The 19,863-nt window shown below is 44.3% G+C and overlaps 1 long non-coding RNA gene across 1 annotated transcript in view; it reads left to right on the top strand.

The window, feature by feature from the left end:
* LOC121320486 overlaps positions 1-16,826 on the top strand; it is a 29,332-nt gene extending 12,506 nt beyond the window's left edge. Inside the window, exons 2-4 of the long non-coding RNA XR_005950858.1 lie at positions 13,612-13,698; positions 14,117-14,153; positions 16,792-16,826. This is a non-coding gene — a long non-coding RNA (uncharacterized LOC121320486). The remainder of the gene's footprint in view (positions 1-13,611; positions 13,699-14,116; positions 14,154-16,791) is intronic.
* Positions 16,827-19,863: the final 3,037 nt, after the last annotated feature.

Consider the following 19,863-nt stretch of genomic DNA (forward strand, 5'->3'; position numbering starts at 1 on the left):
AGAAATGTAAGCTGCTGCAGCCACCGCTGGAGGACCCGGCCAGCCTCTTCCCCTGGTGTTCCTGGTGCGGGAAGGAGGACCATCGTTGGCGGTCCTGCCCAGATGTGCCACCGGCAAACTGGTGTGGCCGGTGTGAGGAGGACGGCCACAACTGGGCAGGATGCCCCTACAACCAGGCCCAGGAAGAGGTGCAGTGTTCACCCCGGGCATCAGGGGCCACCCCACTACCTCCAGCACCACCACCTTCACCACCGTCCCAGGAGATCTGGGACTGGTTGATGCACCCTGAGGCAGACCTCGTCCACGATCTCCCCATAGTTATCAACACGCTGTGGCGTCGAGATGGGGAGAGGTGGGAACAGTGGGAGGAACAACACCACCCGGCGTCCTTCCCAGAGGTTGCCCTCATGGTGGTTAATTACCTGGCTGTAGACATGGGAGATGCCCCGGTCACTCCAATAAAGAGGGGTGAGCCGCCTTCCCGAGAGCCAGAGAGGGGTGAGCCGCCTTCTCCGAGAGCCAGAGAGGGGGAGGAGCTGCCGTCGTCCCGAGAGCCAGAGAGGGGTGAGGAGCTGCCGTCGTCCCCAGAGCCAGAGAGGGGTGAGGAGCCGCCGTCGTCCCCAGAGCCAGAGAGGGGTGAGGAGCTGCCGTCGCTCCCAGAGCCAGAGAGGGGTGAGGAGCCGCCGTCGCTCCCAGAGCCAGAGAGGGAGGAGGATCTGCCGTCGCTCCCAGAGCCAGAGAGGGAGGAGGATCTGCCGTCGCTCCCAGAGCCAGAGAGGGAGGAGGATCTGCCGTCGCTCCCAGAGCCAGAGAGGGAGGAGGATCTGCCGTCGCTCCCAGAGCCAGAGAGGGAGGAGGATCTGCCGTCGCTCCCAGAGCCAGAGAGGGAGGAGGATCTGCCGTCGCTCCCAGAGCCAGAGAGGGAGGAGGATCTGCCGTCGCTCCCAGAGCCAGAGAGGGAGGAGGATCTGCTGTCGCTCCCAGAGCCAGAGAGGGAGGAGGATCTGCTGTCGCTCCCAGAGAGAGAGAGGGAGGAGGATCTGCTGTCGCTCCCAGAGCCAGAGAGGGAGGAGGAGCCGCCGTCGCTCCCAGAGCCAGAGAGGGAGGAGGATCTGCTGTCGCTCCCAGAGCCAGAGAGGGAGGAGGATCTGCCGTCGCTCCCAGAGCCAGAGAGGGAGGAGGATCTGCCGTCGCTACCAGAGCCAGAGAGGGAGGAGGAGCTGCCGTCGCTCCCAGAGCCAGAGAGGGAGGAGGATCTGCCGTCGCTCCCAGAGCCAGAGAGGGAGGAGGATCTGCCGTCGCTCCCAGAGCCAGAGAGGGAGGAGGATCTGCCGTCGCTCCCAGAGCCAGAGAGGGAGGAGGAGCTGCCGTCGCTCCCAGAGCCAGAGAGGGAGGAGGATCTGCCGTCGCTCCCAGAGCCAGAGAGGGAGGAGGATCTGCCGTCGCTCCCAGAGCCAGAGAGGGAGGAGGATCTGCCGTCGCTCCCAGAGCCAGAGAGGGAGGAGGATCTGCCGTCGCCCCCAGAGCCAGAGAGGGAGGAGGATCTGCCGTCGCTCCCAGAGCCAGAGAGGGAGGAGGATCTGCCGTCGCTCCCAGAGCCAGAGAGGGAGGAGGATCTGCCGTCGCTCCCAGAGCCAGAGAGGGAGGAGGATCTGCCGTCGCTCCCAGAGCCAGAGAGGGAGGAGGATCTGCCGTCGCTCCCAGAGCCAGAGAGGGAGGAGGATCTGCTGTCGCTCCCAGAGCCAGAGAGGGAGGAGGATCTGCTGTCGCTCCCAGAGCCAGAGAGGGAGGAGGATCTGCCGTCGCTCCCAGAGCCAGAGAGGGAGGAGGAGCTGCCGTCGCTCCCAGAGCCAGAGAGGGAGGAGGATCTGCCGTCGCTCCCAGAGCCAGAGAGGGAGGAGGATCTGCCGTCGCTCCCAGAGCCAGAGAGGGAGGAGGATCTGCCGTCGCTCCCAGAGCCAGAGAGGGAGGAGGATCTGCCGTCGCTCCCAGAGCCAGAGAGGGAGGAGGATCTGCCGTCGCTCCCAGAGCCAGAGAGGGAGGAGGATCTGCCGTCGCTCCCAGAGCCAGAGAGGGAGGAGGATCTGCCGTCGCTCCCAGAGCCAGAGAGGGAGGAGGATCTGCCGTCGCTCCCAGAGCCAGAGAGGGAGGAGGATCTGCCGTCGCTCCCAGAGCCAGAGAGGGAGGAGGATCTGCCGTCGCTCCCAGAGCCAGAGAGGGAGGAGGATCTGCTGTCGCTCCCAGAGCCAGAGAGGGAGGAGGATCTGCCGTCGCTCCCAGAGCCAGAGAGGGAGGAGGATCTGCCGTCGCTCCCAGAGCCAGAGAGGGAGGAGGATCTGCCGTCGCTCCCAGAGCCAGAGAGGGAGGAGGATCTGCCGTCGCTCCCAGAGCCAGAGAGGGAGGAGGATCTGCCGCCGCTCCCAGAGCCAGAGAGGGAGGAGGAGCTGCCGCCGCTCCCAGAGCCAGAGAGGGAGGAGGATCTGCCGTCGCTCCCAGAGCCAGAGAGGGAGGAGGAGGATCTGCCGTCGCTCCCAGAGCCAGAGAGGGAGGAGGATCCGCCGCCGCTCTCAGAGCCCGAGAGGGAGGAGGAGCCGCCGCCGCTCTCAGAGCCCGAGAGGGAGGAGCCGCCGCCGCTCTCAGAGCCCGAGAGGGAGGAGGAGCCGCCGCCGCTCTCAGAGCCCGAGAGGGAGGAGCCACCGCCGCCGCTCTCAGAGCCCGAGAGGGAGGAGCCGTCGCCGCTCTCAGAGCCAGAGAGGGAGGAGCCGCCGCCGCCGCTCTCAGAGCCCGAGAGGGAGGAGCCACCGTCGCCGCTCTCAGAGCCCGAGAGGGAGGAGCCACCGCCGCCGCTCTCAGAGCCCGAGAGGGAGCCGCCGCCGCCGCTCTCAGAGCCCGAGAGGGAGCCGGGCCGCCGGCGCCGCTCTCCGCCCCCAGAGGGAGCGGGGCCGCCGTCGCCGCCTCCGCCACCAGAGGGAGCCGGGCCGCCGTCGCCGCCTCCGCCACCAGAGGGAGCCGGGCCGCCGTCGCCGCCTCCGCCACCAGAGGGAGCCGGGCCGCCGTCGCCGCCTCCGCCACCAGAGGGAGCCGGGCCACCGTCCCCGCCTCCGCCACCAGAGGGGCCGGGCCGCCGTCGCCGTGCTACCTTGGAGATTCGGGGCCCCCTCAACCAAAGAAGGCTTGGGGGCTCCGACATCAACCCCGCCCACCACCACCCACCATAACAGCCCACCCAAGGGACATAATTGGACTCTTGGGGGGAGGGGGGAAGGGGGGAGTTGGCCGATTGCGGCCGGTGTACGTTGTACATGGGGGGAGGTGTGTGGCAGATCAAAGCTCTGCCCTTTTTAAATTGGCAGGGATGGGGTTAACTTCCCCTACCTGCCTGGGTTTATTATGTTCAGGTGGCTGGGGTTGATTAGTTGATTAGGTTGATTAACGATCAATCAGCGCCCAGCCACCTGATATAAAAGGAGGCCTCTGCTTCTCATTTGGGAGGAGGGAGCTGAGGAAGCAGGTTGGTTTTTTTGGTTGTGTAGAAAGTTTGAATCCAGTGAAGGCATTGCCCAGCCTGGAAAACTTTATTTTTGTGAGTTTTGTTTTTGCTTTATTTGTGTTTGAGTATCTGTTATTTTGCCCTTGTGCACTTTATTTTTGTTTATTTAGAATAAAATAGTTATTTTTTTGAACTGCAGTCTGTCTCTGGGCCTCTATCCACTCGCCAGCCTGCCACAGAAGGTTTAGGCAGAAACTGCTTAAATCAGGAACTGATGGATATTCCATGTTCATTATATTAAATGCACACTGAAGTTGTCGTTTATGCCTCAGTAGGTGTAATCAAACTCAGCACATATGTAGTTAAGTATTGTACTGTTAAGTTGGAGTCGCTTTAAATAAAATAAAACCTTATTGGAAGTTTACAATGTTAAAGTTATTGATGGTAATACAGTTTAATACTCCAAGATACAGACTCGTTTTTTGAGAACCACGATTGTGTTGCAACTTGGTTTAGTCTTTCCTCTGAAATGGAAATCGTTTTTACTGTGACTCTAACAGGAAGAGTTTGATAAATGCACTGAGAGAGTTTGATCCAATGCATATGAAATGGTGCATGATGCTGTTCTACATACAGTAGAGCTGTGCAGATACTCTGTGCATAATTCCCTTTAATATATTGTTTGTTGGCAGGTATTAAATGAAAACATACAAGCCTGTGAATTTCACAAGAAATACTGCCTTCCCATCACCTTTACAATTGAGTACCAATCAATCACCAACTGCAAAAAGCCAAGTAAAGTGCGTGTTCAGTACGGCCGCATTCGTCATCAAAGTAGCAACCTATTTTATAAGACTAATTAGGGAAAGCAGGCTTTTCAGATCAATCAACCAATTTAAATACCCCTCACCGCATTTAGGGGTGGAGAATTACACACCTCTCACAATAAATAGCGGGTGTGGGTCAACCCTGCGTGTGTAGGCTACACATTCCAAAAGAAAATGAATGGCAAACAAAAACCTCAGCCTGGTACTAGTCAAGGTGATGAGGATGCACAGAAGCAAAAACTGAAATTTACCAATATGGAATTGGAGATTTTGGTAAAAGCAGTACCTGTAACACACAAAGACGTGTTACATGCTCGAAATATGAATCACCAGGACAAATGAATGAAATTTGGAATGTGCGGTGGCATCCTAATGAACAAATGTACCACTTCAGGGTGTGTAGTCTAGGTTGCTTATACATTCCGATGCATCATCCAGTTACTGCTTCGCATATTAGTTCAACTTCTTATTTCGTATAGAATAATTCCAGGCATATAGACTTTTTAAACTTCAGAAACAATAAGTTTTATTTACTTACATCCATGACAGTCAAACGGGTGGATAATCCTTCCATTGTTGTACAGCAATATGTTCAGCAACAATAATTACATACAGTTTCATACGAACAGTCTTCAGTTTAACTACGACTTCTTAAAGTCTTATGCAGTTACAACTTTCCTTTTTCTTATGTTTGCCTGTATTTCTTACTCTATGTATGGTTTAAAAGCATATCTGTATGGTATATATGGTTGGAAAATTGTATTTGCTCTAGCCACAAACTAAGTGCATCATCTCTCCCTCTGTCCTTTTTTTTTCTTTAACATTTTCTTTCAAAGTTGAATTTAACAATACTGCCTGAACCAGTATTGTTAAACACCAGAATGCCATATTACAAAAAGTACATTCTGCAGGTATTACTAAAATAACGGTGGAGGATGAGCCATAATTGTATAGGAGACATTTTTCTTTCTTTATCTTTTTTTAATCTCCTCCAACATTCTTTTAATAATGCCTACACTCTAGAAGTAAAGGCTCTCATTAGAACCTTGCTTTGCCACTGTGGGGAGGCCTTTTTAGGTGCTTTCAAGAACCTTTTTTTTACATGGATTCTACATTCTGTATTTGCAGACTTTCTGTTTTGTGATGTAAGCTATGAAACATGTATTGAAAATTGGAGTTTGCAAAACAATACGGTACCGGTATTATAAACTGTAATTTACAAACTGACTTGATTAGAAGGGTTAAAAAATTAGCTCTTTGAAAAATGTTATTAAATGTTTCTATGTCCTTGAAAACGATGTCTCCTTCTTGCTGCAGAAAACTCTCCCACATCCCCTTCCCTTTTACACAGCCTACTGTCAGACTGCGGTAAATTAACACCTGCTTTTCAGAGTTCTTAAAATAATCAAGCAAATACGAGGCCCACAATTACCGGTAGCTTCAATAAATTAGACAGAATATTTAATAGATCTCATTTGCAAAATTTTTGCAGTTTTGTTCCGAAGCACCCCAGAAGTACATATGCATATACAGAATTACATATGCATCAAGGGCTAAAGTACAGAGACACATTGCCCCCGCAAATCACGTGTTAATTGCGTGTTTATGCCATTGTGTGTGTTTTATAAATCCCATCCAAGAATTCAGAACCCTCAGCGCCTGTTTTACGGTTGTAAAACATGCGCAATCCTTTTATAAATCTGGGCCCAAGTGATTTATGAGCCACGTGGAAGCAAATTGTCTTTCATCTGGGGTGCTGATATTTTTACTGCATACCAAGGCCATAAACTAACAATATGTTGCGAAACTAACAAATATTTGTCACGTCCACGTGATCTTTCCTTAGCCTTAGCTTTAAAGTTATCCCCTATGCAAACTTGGAAGTGTATTTCTTTGAGTTTAATCAGAGATTACATTTTGCCTAGGACTACAAACCCACAATTCACTGCTGAGATGACGCATTTCTAAGGAATCAGGGAAAGTGAAATCAAAATGATTTTATATCAAAAGAATAAAAGAAAGGTAAAACAAATGACCACAGATAAAATATCACGTTCACCTTGTAATGGATTAGTAAGAGCACTTTGTGTTATGTAATTAACTTATTAACACCTTTAAACATCTTAAAGAAATGCTTATCCATTTGGAATGAAATTTAATATGGAAATTCTAAAGCACAAAATAGAGGATATCAAATTAAGAGTAGTAGGTGCTGCCACTTTGGTTATATGGACGAACCTGTCCATCTGTCCTTTTACATGTATATGTCTGCAATTTTGCACACATTTGTACCAATGGTAGATGTGATGTAGGTGATAATGGTCTATATTTCTATTAGTCTTTTTAGCAACTAGTTTGACACATGTACTAATATAGTTTGCTTTATTCCTCATTGTGTTTTTTGGCTATGTTGGATAGGTACTGTACAAGTTCTCCACCCTCCAAACAGTAACTCATTTTGAGTCCTGCGGGTTGCTCTAGACCGGAGCTCTATTTTTAGCTCTTAGTGTTGGTAGTAGCAGGCTGATTACAGTGAAGAAGTGCTGCCCCAGGGGAGTGCAGGTTTATTAAGGTATCCCACTGACAGAGCCCTCCTGTGAGCAGCTCAGCAGACTGAAAATATGAGTCTCCTGAAGCACAGCCTCTAAGGATGGGAACTTTTGGGCTGTTTTGTTTTTTCCAAGAATGTTAAAACCGTTTTGAGTAGTGCTGCTCAGGATTGCTGTAACAATGAAAACAAAATGTATTCCCACTGTGTAAGCATGTGTGCTTTGTTAACAGAATATTATTATTAGAATCATAGGTTTTGTGTCTATTATCAAAAGGGAGCTACATTGAGACCATCAAATTAATTTTGTTTGTGGCCAGATAAAAACCCATGGCTTCAGAGGTGAAAAAAAAAAAACTACCCACCTTGGATGAATACAATTATATAGAAGACATGGGCAGAAAGATGTATGTAATTGCAATACTGTGGATATTTGTAATCAACCCTGGCCTTTCTGCAGCAAAGAACAGACAAGATATTCCCAATTGTTTAATTTGTTGTAGAAAGAGCAGTGAAAAATATCAGGTCCTTTGTGCCAGAAAGTGAATAATAGAATTGCTGAAAGCTGCAGGCTAAAATGCATTAAATTAGCATTTGCTGTCAAAGAACCCCAGGCAGGTGACTTTGTTTTTCACTCTATTCCAGAGAGGGTGGTTTTCTGTGCTGCAGTTGAATGCGTTTGCCTTTCAAGAGATTTCACTGGTATAAGGTAGGGTGTTCATGCTGAGCCCCCACAGGTCTTGCAAGAACTGCATGTACAGCCAGGTTTAGAATCTCTGTAGCTTGCTAAGAATTAGAATAAAGAATCAATGGCCCTCTTGCTGTAGGAAAGGATGGGGAATCAGTGACGGGTAACAGGGCATTATGGTGCTGTGTCTGACCTAAGAATAGTCTTGAGCGCTCTGATAATGTAATTCCACAATGATTTACAGTGGACCTTACAGGAATGTTTGAAAAATACCGTTGAGAAACAATTATAATACCATTAACAGACAACAGCATTGCCAGAAATGGAAACACAATGAATTGGAACAAATATTCCAATGTGTCTTGGGTTAACAACAATCTCACATTTCTATAGCTCCCTGCATACATTTTACAATGACATTTTACAATTTTACAATATTTGCCGGAAAGAAACATCTTTGTTTTAAAACTAAGATAAAGTAGTAATGTGCCTCTTATATTCATTGAAAATTAATTCCAAAGTGGAGGAAAAAACGGAAAGACTGTTCTCCAAAAGTGGACGAATTGGTTAAAGCTGCTGACTGGTGATACACCGGCTTTAAAATTCCTGGCCACTGTGATATGATATTTTAGCCAATACCATGTTAGTTGCTCTTTGCTGGTGGAAGTTCTAGAAATTACCAGCATTGGTTTATGCTGGTTAAAGGTGGTTGTTTTCAACTGGTCGTGTGGTCTGTTAAAACCCCCTTTACTGTTTTAAAATAAACTGTTTTAATTCTACATTCCTGTAATAGAGACAGAATTATTCTTGGTGATATATCTCGCTCCCGACCTGTGAGTGTGCTGTGTAAAGGGAACAGAGTGGACTGGATGGCCAGACAATTCATTCCCAGGGTTAGGCGGAAGTCGGCCATCTAGAAAGGGTGCGGGGCTACAGTACACTAAATAATCGACCCGGAAGGGAAACGGTGTGGAAGCAGTGGATTGGAGGAGAGGTTGCAATCGTTAACCAAGGGGGTGTGATTGACGATATATAAGTGGATGTAGCGAGGTGATCTGTTCCTTTGTTATGGTTAACGCTGAACTGGAAGGAGAACCATATTGTCTATTGTGAGTGTTTTGTTTGTTTTGTTATGTCTAATTATACTTGTTTATTGTTATTAGACGGCTAACATGATCCGGAGCTGTAGCTACAGGCCAGCACAAAACCCAGACAACACTGCCCTTGTTTCACTGTAAATTGTATTTGCACCAAGAGCACTACAGCACTCACTTTGGACTGGTGACCGTGTTTGTATAATGTGTGTGTGTCTTAAATACCGTGTTTATTATTTCGAGAAAGAAACCTGTGGGTTTTTACTGAGCAATACGCATAACTGTGTATTGCCAGTTAACATTATTATACTGTTGTCAAGTGACTTTGGATTACAAATAAACCATAATTTTACCAATAAAGTTGTTGTCATTGTCTTGAGCACTGCATCACTTCTACACCTGCGCACTGCAAACCACTTTGCCACAATTCCAAAGTAAATTTATTTGGAAATCTTGTCTTGGATTTTATATACCTGCTGACTGGCCAGAAAGAATGAAAAAATAATTGTTAAAATTCCAATGGTGGCTGATCACCACCTCAGCAACAGTTGCTGGAATTTTCATTAGGCTAGTGCTACCATTGTCTGTATGTACACAACCATTACATTGTCATTATAGTGTCAAGAAATTACCATAATACTTCATATGGGAAAGATGTGAGAATTATTACTATAATTCTTTTGCATCCCTGTGAACAGGGTGGCTTTGCAGGGGTGACGTCAGACCAGAAACATAGATTCAAAACAAAGACTGGCAGGGCAAAACTGAAACGCTATGGAGTTCAGCGCGACACTTGGCGTGACTGTCGGATAGCTAAACAATCAGTAGCTGATTAGTCACGCATCCTCAGCGTATATATGTATTTATTAATATATATATATATATATATATATATATATATATATATATATATATATATATATATATATATATATAGATATATATATATATATAATATATATTATACAAATAATATTATGATTTGGATACAAATCTTAATATAACTAAATAATAAACAGAGGGGCAGTACACTCTGCCACAGTTACGGTGAGCGATAATTGGCATGCAGTTTGTTTGTAATGCACATATACTGGGTCTGTGTGGAATGGAGATCTAAAAAAAAAAAAAAAAATGTTAATGCATAATACGTCTGGCTGACTTTTGACAGCTTCTTTATGTAATCCCGGTAGCTCACTTCCCATATATCATCTTTGTGAGGCAGACTGGGTGACAAGGAAGCTGCTTAAAAGTAAATGTTTGATGGTGCATGCAAACTCTAAATTAGTAAACATTTGAGTGACTATGATGCATGCGCTTTCAGTGTCTGTGCTGTGTCACCCGCTGTGAAAAAGCACAAGCTCTACCCAGCAGAGAGTCATTATCTTTATCTGGGCACACAATATAGCCACAAAAGGGCTTATCCTTAGTAGCTCATTGTAAAATCCTTCAACAAATCTTTTCCCTTTGAAAGGGGATACTGATCACATCATTTGTAGCTTAAATTGACAAAGACATTGCGATATCTGCACTCCCCAAAGAGACCTGACTGAGTCAATTCACGGTGAAGCAGCTTTTAATGTGTACATCTATGAAGCTGTGTTGTGCTGCAGTGTTTTAGACTCACATAAAGTTCTATAAATATAGCAGCACAATATATGGTAGCACAAGAGCAGATACAATGGTACAGGCCATTGGTAAAACGATGCAAAGGTACTAACATTTTCTTATTAAGAAATCACAATGATATGAACTAATATATATCTAGAATCTATTGGACAACCATAGTACATCAGGTGCAAGCCCCTGTATAAAATGTGTTATTTGTTGTTATTCCAGTTTGGCAGGGATAGGGTTAATACTATCCCTGCCAAATACATGTGCAGACTGTGGCTGGGACTTCATTGATTAAATAACAGTCAATCACGCCTAGCCAGAGGTGTATAAAAGGAGCAGTCTATCCACTTGTGAGTTGGACAAACCCAGGGCAAGGAGAAAGGCACAGCATAGTAGAGCAGCAGAGCACATCACAACAACAGAGCAGAGCACAGCACAGCAGAGCACAACACAGCAGCACAGTAGAGCAAAGCACAGCAGCAGAGCAGAGCACAGCAGCAGAGCACATCACAGCAGCAGAGTAGAGTAGATCACATCACAGCAGCAGAGTAGGGCAGAGCAGCACAGCACAGCAGCAGAGCACAGCATAGCGCAGAGCAGAGCAGCAGAGCAGAGCAGAGCACAGCACAGCACAGCACAGCACAGCAGTGGAGCAGAGCACAGCACAGCGCAGCAGCAGTAGCAGCAGCAGAGCATAGTACAGCAGAACAGAGCAGAGCAGAGCAGCAGAGTAGCAGAGAAGAGCAGCAGAGCAGAGCAGCAGCAGCAGCAGCAGCAGAGCATAGTACAGCAGAACAGAGCAGCAACAGAGCACAGCAGAGCGCAGAGAGCACAGTAGAGCAGAGCAGCAGAACAAAGCACAGAGCAGACCAGAGCAGCAGAGCACAGCACAACACAACACAGCAGCAGAGCACAGCAGAGGAGCACAGTACAGCAGCAGAGTACAGCACATCAGCAGAGTACAGCACAGCACAGCACAACAGCAGAGTACAGCACAGCATCAAAGCACAGCAGCAGAGTACAGCATAGCACAGCAAAACAGCAGAGTACAGCACAGCAGCAGAGCACAGCAGCCAAACGAAAAAGAAGGACTACAATTCTCCTTTATATTTTCCCGGATGGAAGCAGGTAACAACCTCCAGAACACCCAGAGACGATTACTTCCCAGCCCAGCATTGACAGCTGTGCATGTTAACAAGTAGACCATTTGTTTATAATCTTGCACTGCCTCAGCTCTATTGTATAGAGTTGTGAGATATTTAAAGACACAGTACCCATTTATTTTGATGAACATTTTAGTTGTTTTTTTATGTAAATAAAGATGCACAAGGGTGCTTAAACTGCCTCTTTGCCTACTATTTTAAAGCCATTAAAAGCTGCTCCACGAAGCAGTACGTTCACAATCAGTTATTATTATTATTATTATTATTATTATTATTATTATTATTATTATTATTATATTATTATTATTATTTATTATTATTTAGTCATTTAGCAGATGCTTTTATCCAAAGCGACTTTCAGAGACTTGGGGGTGAACTATGCAACACAACTGCTGCTGCAGAGTCACTTACAATAGGACCTTGGTTTTATGTCTCATTCAAAGGATGTGCTATTGTATTAGGGACCACTATGTAACATTTATAACCAGCCCTATAAGGCTAGAGTTAGAGGTGCTCATTTCCAAGTGTAAGCTTTAATTTTGTGGGGGTGTCCAGGATTTGGATTTGGAAAACGTTTGGGCCAATACAGAAATGGGCAGGGGCCAACTCAAAATGGATACGGTCATATCAAAATTGTTTAGGGTCAAAACAAATACTTTCTCATTGACCTTTTCATTTCCAAATCCGCATGTTGCACACCCTTAGTAAATGTTACCAGCTGTGTTTTACTGTGTGTTTATTCCAAGTTAATTTAAAAAATAGACCATCCTTGCCAGCATGTGTTTATGATGTGGCAAATAATTTATGTCTCTGTAGGTGAATGGGGCTTTATTATCTGTCACTAGTTAACGTTACATTATGGGCCTATTAAATATCCCTACATTATGTGCGATGCACATTATCTTAACAAACCTAAAAGCGTGTAATTGTCTTGTACTTGGTGTATAATATAATGAAGCATACTTAAGCAGGGATAACATCTTCTTAATGAAATTGCCATTTAGGTTCTCTCCAGCGTGTTGGGAATAATCTTTTTTTTTTACTGCTTTTGTAGCTGAAATTAAATTTCAGTAAGTAACAAAGACAGAAAACTTGAAGGGCAGGCAGACAAAAGCTGTCATAATGTGGGTGTTCATGCAAACAAACAGAGATGTTTAACAATGTGTTAAATGCAAATATATTTCTGTATGATTACTAGGTTAAATCTGATTATATACACAACACCATGCTTGTTACTGTGGTATAATGCTGTCAACATTTAATGTATAAGGGTATTACATGCATTTGTATGTGTCAGTTTTTTACAAATATTTTGTTGATATGCTGTAGAAAACAGAAAATACTGGATCAGCCATGTTTCCCTTTTCACTGTTTGTGAACCACTACAAGTACAATTATGTCCAAAAGTGAATCATTTACAATTTAAAAAAAAACAAAACAACAACAACAACAAAAAAAAAAACATATTTAGATATTTTATTTAACATCATGTAATCAAAGAAATGATATTGCAAAAGTCTACCGGAAGCCAAAATAGTTGTACAGTATTTCATGTTAGATTTTGTTAAGTATAAGAAAAGCTATAAAGCGGTATGTAATTCAATGTGGTACCATAACATTATTCAGCAGGTTTAATTCAACTTGTTGTTAATTCTATCGGGGGGATGCAAAACTTTTGGCTGTAGCTGAAGGTAATATTCAGAAGATGGCTTTTTGAGAGGCAGAAAAGATCTGCCTTGAAAGAAGATGCCAGAACCTATGCATTTTGTGATTAATCAAAGGTTATAGAAGGAAGGAATTCGATAGAGAGGAGTAATTCCAAGACTTCTATGGTTCAGTGCAACGAATAGTATGGTTGGAATTCCTACTTCAAAAGAACATTTGTTAGGCATTAAATGCAGAGATGTTGCTAACAGAGCAAAACATTGACTAAAGAGGAACGTTGTAGTGATGCCTTGTTGCATAGAAGGAACTTTCACTTCTCTAGCAGGTGCAGGAGCAGGGAAGATTATATCTCTGCTGTACTGTACCTTTAGGTTTGGAGGAGATTTTTGTTTGCGCTGAACTGACCTAGGTGTACACGCTTGGCAGATTTCACGCCTCTTTGTTATTTGCAGGGGCTGCCAGGTTAACAGTTTATATCGAAGCCTGAAAGACATGATTCAGTTGTCTCTTATCTTTTTGCAGGAGATGACCCATTCTTGGCCTCCCCCTCTCACTGCTATCAACACCCCTGGAAATGTGGAGCCCAGCAAGTTTATATTTCATGCCAAGGTGCGTGTCCTCTCCCTCAGTATTCATACATTACAAATACTAGGTGGTTGTCAAGTCAGTGTTGTGGGGCCCCTATAAAAATGTTGAATTTGGTTGTCTTTATGCTGTCTCGTTGAATGAACCTTACTGTGAGACAAAGTAATAACCATATTAAGAAGTTTATGGAGTAACGCTTACAGTATACAGTCGTAGTCAGCTACAGGACTTGTGTCCTTCTGCAGTAGGCCTGAAATCAGGTTCCCCTCATTTGGTGTCTCATCCTGCCCATACAGTAGCTCAGTGGTGAATGTTTTCTTTTTCGTAACAGAATCCCAAGATAGTCATCTTAAATAGAATTACCTTTTATATTTTTTCATTATTTATTTATATATGTATTCAATGTATGTGTAAATTGTCTGTTGTCTGTTTTGTATTTTAGGATCTGAAGCAGCACGCTGTTGGGTACAACAAACAAAGTAAGTGCAACATTTCTATTACCACCTGACTGACTTTTTTAATGGTGTTTTTTTATCATTTACAGTGGCTTTGAACTGACTTCAAGGCAAGTTGTTCACTTCTAACTACCTTTCCTTTTCACTTTCAAAATGTATTGAAGCTTGATTCAGTGCTTATGCAGTACTGCAGATGCAGCTGTCTGTGACCTCTCTTGCCTTTAGGTTTGAATTACAGGTGAAATATTTTAGAAATACCTTGGACGTAACATTGCTACACAACTGAGCATTAATGCATACACGTTTGCCTAATTGTCATCAATGGCATTGACAATATAGGGGTGTTACAATGTCAAATTATTTCCATATATACCCTTGCGATTAATTAAAATTTCTTCTCAAGTTCTACGGATCAGGTATAGACCTCACAGTAATGATTATTAGGAACTATTTATCGAATATGATGTTCTTTATATAGTTAAATATTGGAAGATTAAAATTATAGTCCATTGAAGTAAATCGAAGTATATTTTTTAAACTCGTTAATGGTTTGTTTAGATGGGAAATGTATTAATTAGAACTACCTGTTTGTAACATAACTAATTAAATGAGAGAGAGATTTCGACATTATCTTTGCTCATGAGTGACATCTGCAATGGTACTGTACCACAGTGGGAAAAATGTCTGTCATTTCTTACTGGTAATTCATTGCAGTACAATGGCACCAAATTATCACATTATCTTGTACTGTAGCAGAACCAGTGTGTTTAGTTGTTTCCATTGCAAGTAATGGTGTGGACTGCTAAAGTTTCTTCAGGGTAATAAAATTGTACTTCTCTGTTGAGGCAGAGGGCAGTACTTAATCTCAAACTAAGACCTCCAAAATCTAAAAAAGACACAACGGTGAATCCAAGTAATACAAAGCAGGGACCTCACAGATAAGTATCATTTGTAAAGTTAGTTGATTGCTTTTCTCTTTATTTCTGCTGCTGGTTCTGTTCTCTGTGCTTTCTGGGGCTGAACTGGAGATTATAGTGTCAGAAAACATTAATTTGTGTCTGATAATGCTTGATAAGACAAGTGTCAACTTCAGAGTCACTGATTTCCAACAATCCAATTTCCTAAAGAAATGTATTATGCCATAGTATTTGATTTAATTTTTTCTTTCTCAAAGTAACATATCATGCTAAAATTTTGTTGTTACTGTAGTGCTTAAGAAAATTGATGGCATAACTCAGTATTAACCTTATCTGTATGGTAGCTCTTTTCCTTATGCCATGGTCAACTACCAGACAAAAATGCCTCTTAATAAAGGGTCCACACAACTACACAATGCACCTGTATCCCAGACTGCAGCAGGGAGCCGTGTCTTTATTATCAACCGCCCCAAAAAACAACTACTGTGATGAGATCTTTAGTACAGCAGGTACACCACAGACCCCATCAGTGTGCCTTAACCCTGCCCTGGAGGCACTACCCTTTTACGGGGTGAGGAGTACGCCAGTGCAGGGCCGGATTAACCTATACGCAAATTGCGCTATAGCATGGGGCCCCAAGCTATATGTGAGCAGACGGGCCCCACACTCACAGGAAGACAGCTGCACAGAAGCTTGCTGTTGGTTAATTTTCTTTTATGACGGCTAGTCATTCTTTCTCGATTACTGCATACCAGGCGTCTGAGTCTCTCACGCAAGCAGCTTCCTGCTAATGTACAATACCAAATGCTCTACACTCTGTACCTCTTGCAAAGATCCATCCTTAGTTCTACATCAGAGGTATCAGTGTGCAGGATAAACTGTATGAAACATGCTCAATTTATGCTCAATTTATGCACATAAATCCCAGTGGATGTTACATTATGCACTTGCTTATGCTTTTGTACTTTACTGTAGGGGACTGAAGCATTTTTTTATGTCTCCGATCCATATTGTGTTCTATGTTTCCACAGATGTTTGAATGTAATTATAATGATCATTAACAACAGTGAGATTTAATTATTATCACTCACATGTGATTTCTATCCTATGATACAATAATGCCATGAATAAGCCTTGAGTACCCTGGTTGTTGTGGAAGAGTTTGTAGGTGGCCCCCAAAATATGGCTTGGTATAGGTCCCCAAAGCAGGACTGGATTAACCAATATGCCAATAACGCCATTCACCATAATATGCATAGGCCCCCAAAATATGGGTTAACGTAGGACCTCCACGTCCTTTAATCAGCCCATTCTCCAGTGTCCAGGCCCATCCAATCACAAGCCTCATTAATAGATTGCTTGCAAAGGCTGGTGGATATTTACTTTCTCCTTCTCTCTCAACCTCTTAGTGTCCCTGCTTTCCCTTTCCTCTCCACCTTACTATCTTATGTAGACACATTGAGTTACAGGCTATTGTGCATATACTGTTTATATCAGTGATTAGTTGCACTTTGTTTCCATTAGCTTCAATTAAATGTCAGTCTAGAGTCTGTCTCGCTCATTACATTTATCCTCTGAGTCCTAATGGGAATTCATTATCTGTTTATGTTGAATATATTCAGCAATTATTGTGAGTGTACATATTTATATAGCAGGTTCATGCATGGAAAGCACTGATGCTACAAATGTTTTGTAATGCAGTTTGTTTTGTCACGCTGGTGATTTAATCTGATTTCTCTCCACAGAGAGGTGTGAAGTTCCCGCAAAAAGCCCTCCCCAGCACAAGCTTCAGAAATCGTAAGTGGCATTGTATGTGGTCCTCATGTACTAATGGGTGTGGTAGAGAAGAAATGACAACTGCATCATAAAAAGCATAGTGAAAACAAAAAAGGTAAAGTTGTAGACATACCAGTACATACTATAACCATTTTTATCCTGGATCACCCCAGTGGTTTTAGTATCAATGGGTGTGTGGCAGGAAATGGCCTTGCGGTGAGGTCAGACCAGAAGGAAGCACAGGTCAGGTAGCTGCAGTTTCAAAAAGAACGCGGCGTGCACCATTTTTATTTTAAATACAAAAAAAAATTAAATGTTTAAACAAAAATAAACACTTGCTCACAGAGCACAGAAAATAAATAATTAAACAAAAATAATCACGAACACCAATAATAAGTTAAGGTCCGGCTGGGCAGTAGCCTTCACGGATCCTTTATCTGTTGTTTTTAAATATCTCTTTCTCCTTTCGCTCTCCAGTTCCTCCTCCGAACACCCCCACCCAGAGCAGGGAGAGCTGCAGGCTTAAGTACAGTGGCCGAGAGGTTTAACTAGTTCATAAATATTCGATTACCCCCTCGGCCACAATCTGCACGAGTTTATTAATATGTGTGACTGCCAGCTAGTTTACCAATGCACTAGCCGACAGCCACACATTCACACAAGGTTTAAAAATAAAATACAGAACAAAACAAAATGCACAGCCACACCGTCATATATACAAACACAAAACAATAAACAAAACGCATGGTTCGCCGTCATCTATAAATATACAAAATAAATCACAATAAACAAATACAATAAATAAGCAAATACAAAATAACACGGGCGGAGGGGGGGAGTGCTAAAAATAAACAACTAAAATGTACGGGCTGCTCTCCCTGTTACATACCCCCCCCCCCCCCCTTGTGCAAAGCACACATGGCCCCAACGGCCACCTCCCCCGTCAGTCTCAAAGTCCCAGAAGAGGGGTCTGGAGTAATCCGTGGGAGTGGCGTTGGTGAGAGGTCCTCCTCCCCCCACTCCTTCGTGGCTAGCAGCTCTGTCTTCTGGGGCTTTAGCCACTGTTCCTCCTGCTGCGAAAGTGCAGCTGAGGGAGCTGGTCAGGACAAGTACGCAAGCCAGGCAGTGGACCCAGGCGAAGCAGTGCCGGCAGCGGCCCCAGGCGAAGCAGAGGAGAGACAGGCAACCCCAAACAAAGCAAAGGAGAGACAGACAACCCCAAGCGAAGCAAAGGAGAGACAGACAACCCCAGGCAAAGCAGGACCCTTGGCAACCCTAGGGGATAAAAGAGAGAGACAAGCAGCCCCCGGTGATGCGCAGCACCAGGCAGCTCCAGGCAATCAGGAGCACCAGGCAGATCCAGGCGATGCGGATGTAGCATCCTTGGGTGGTGTTAGGAGGGCATCTTAGGGAGTGTGAGGCGGGCATCCTTGGGCGGTGCGAGGCAGCGGACCCTTGGGAGGCAACGGCGGGAGGAGAGTCAGGCCTATCTGTGGTGCGGGGTTTGGCCCTCTTCGCAGCCACTGTGGCAGGGCGTTCCCCCCCCCCCCCCTTCTCTGCTGTCCTGCTTCTCTCCCTCTAGCGGGGTTGGAGACAGTGCTGCTCTGTTTCTGGTGGTGGTGGAGACAGAGGCAGTTCCTGCTGCTCTGCTCCTGGCGAAGGCGGCCGGGGCTCCTCACCTTCTGGCAGTGAAGGCGGCCGGGGCTCCTCCCCTTCTGGCAGCAGTGGGGAAACCATTGGCCACCGTGTGCCCAAACTCCCCACAACCAGTGCACCACTCATCTATGACATAGACCCCACCGACGTCCCTCTGCAGCTGCTGTTGCTGCTTCCTCCAGCTCTTTCCTCTTCTTCCTCACATCTTTTTCTCCAAAAATAATAATTAAAAAAATGGAAAAAAAAAAAAAAAAAACAACAAAAAAAAAAAACCCTGCAGTACCCTTGTGAAGTACCTCTTCTGGCCTGAGTCCAGGAGGCACTGGTGATCCCACGCTGGACACCACGTGTGGCAGGAAATGGCCTTGCGGTGAGGTCAGACCAGAAGGAAGCGCACAGGTCAGGTAGCTGCAGTTTCAAAAAGAACGCGGCGTGCACCATTTTTATTTTAAATACAAAAATAAATAAAATGTTTAAACAAAAATAAACAGTTGCTCACAGAGCACAGAAAACATAACTAAACAAAAATAATCACAAACACAAATAATAAGTTAAGGTCCGGCTGGGCAGTACCCCCTTGGCCACAATCTGCATGTGTTTATTAATATGTGTGACTGCCAGCTAGTTTACCAATGTACTAGCTGACAGCTACAAATTCACATAAGGTTTTTAAATAAAATACAGAACAAAACAAAACGCACGGCTACGCCGTCATATATACAAATACAAAACAATAAACAAAGCGCACGGTTCGCCGTCATCTAGAAATACACAAAATAAAACACAATAAAGAAATACAATAAATAAATAAGCAAATACAAAATAACACGGAGGGGGAAACTGTTCTAAAAATAAACAACTAAATATACAGGGTTGCTTGCCCTGTTACAGGGTGTTACAGTATTATAGTATTTTATTATAGTGGAAATACTGTGAAGGGGAACCAGTCATGCAACAAAAATGAGGCTGTTTTGTGATGCAAGTTGAAGGCATTGATAACATGTGTTATCATGTGTTGATAACAAGTGTGGGGCTGGGTGGCTCATTTATAATATTATTTCCAATTCCTCTGAGCTATATAGCAAAGGCCATTGAATTTAGAAGTACTTTATTTTTACTATGATGTCGTTGAATGTTTACATTTATGGACTATGAATAACATGGTCATGATGAAGAATTATGAATATTTTAATCATTTACGAGTATTGTGCTAAATGACTGTGTAGCTCAATCCTGGTATAAAAAAATTAAAAAGTGCTTATAAAGTGTGGGTTAACATTGTTTGAATAAAATCTAATGCAATTTATTTAAAAGTATGGTAAACAGGGCCAGAGTAAAGGACGTGGGGGCCCTACGCTAACCCATATTTTGGGGTCCTATGCATA

This window comes from Polyodon spathula, chromosome 9, assembly GCF_017654505.1.
Source record: "Polyodon spathula isolate WHYD16114869_AA chromosome 9, ASM1765450v1, whole genome shotgun sequence".
NCBI lineage: Eukaryota > Metazoa > Chordata > Actinopteri > Acipenseriformes > Polyodontidae > Polyodon > Polyodon spathula.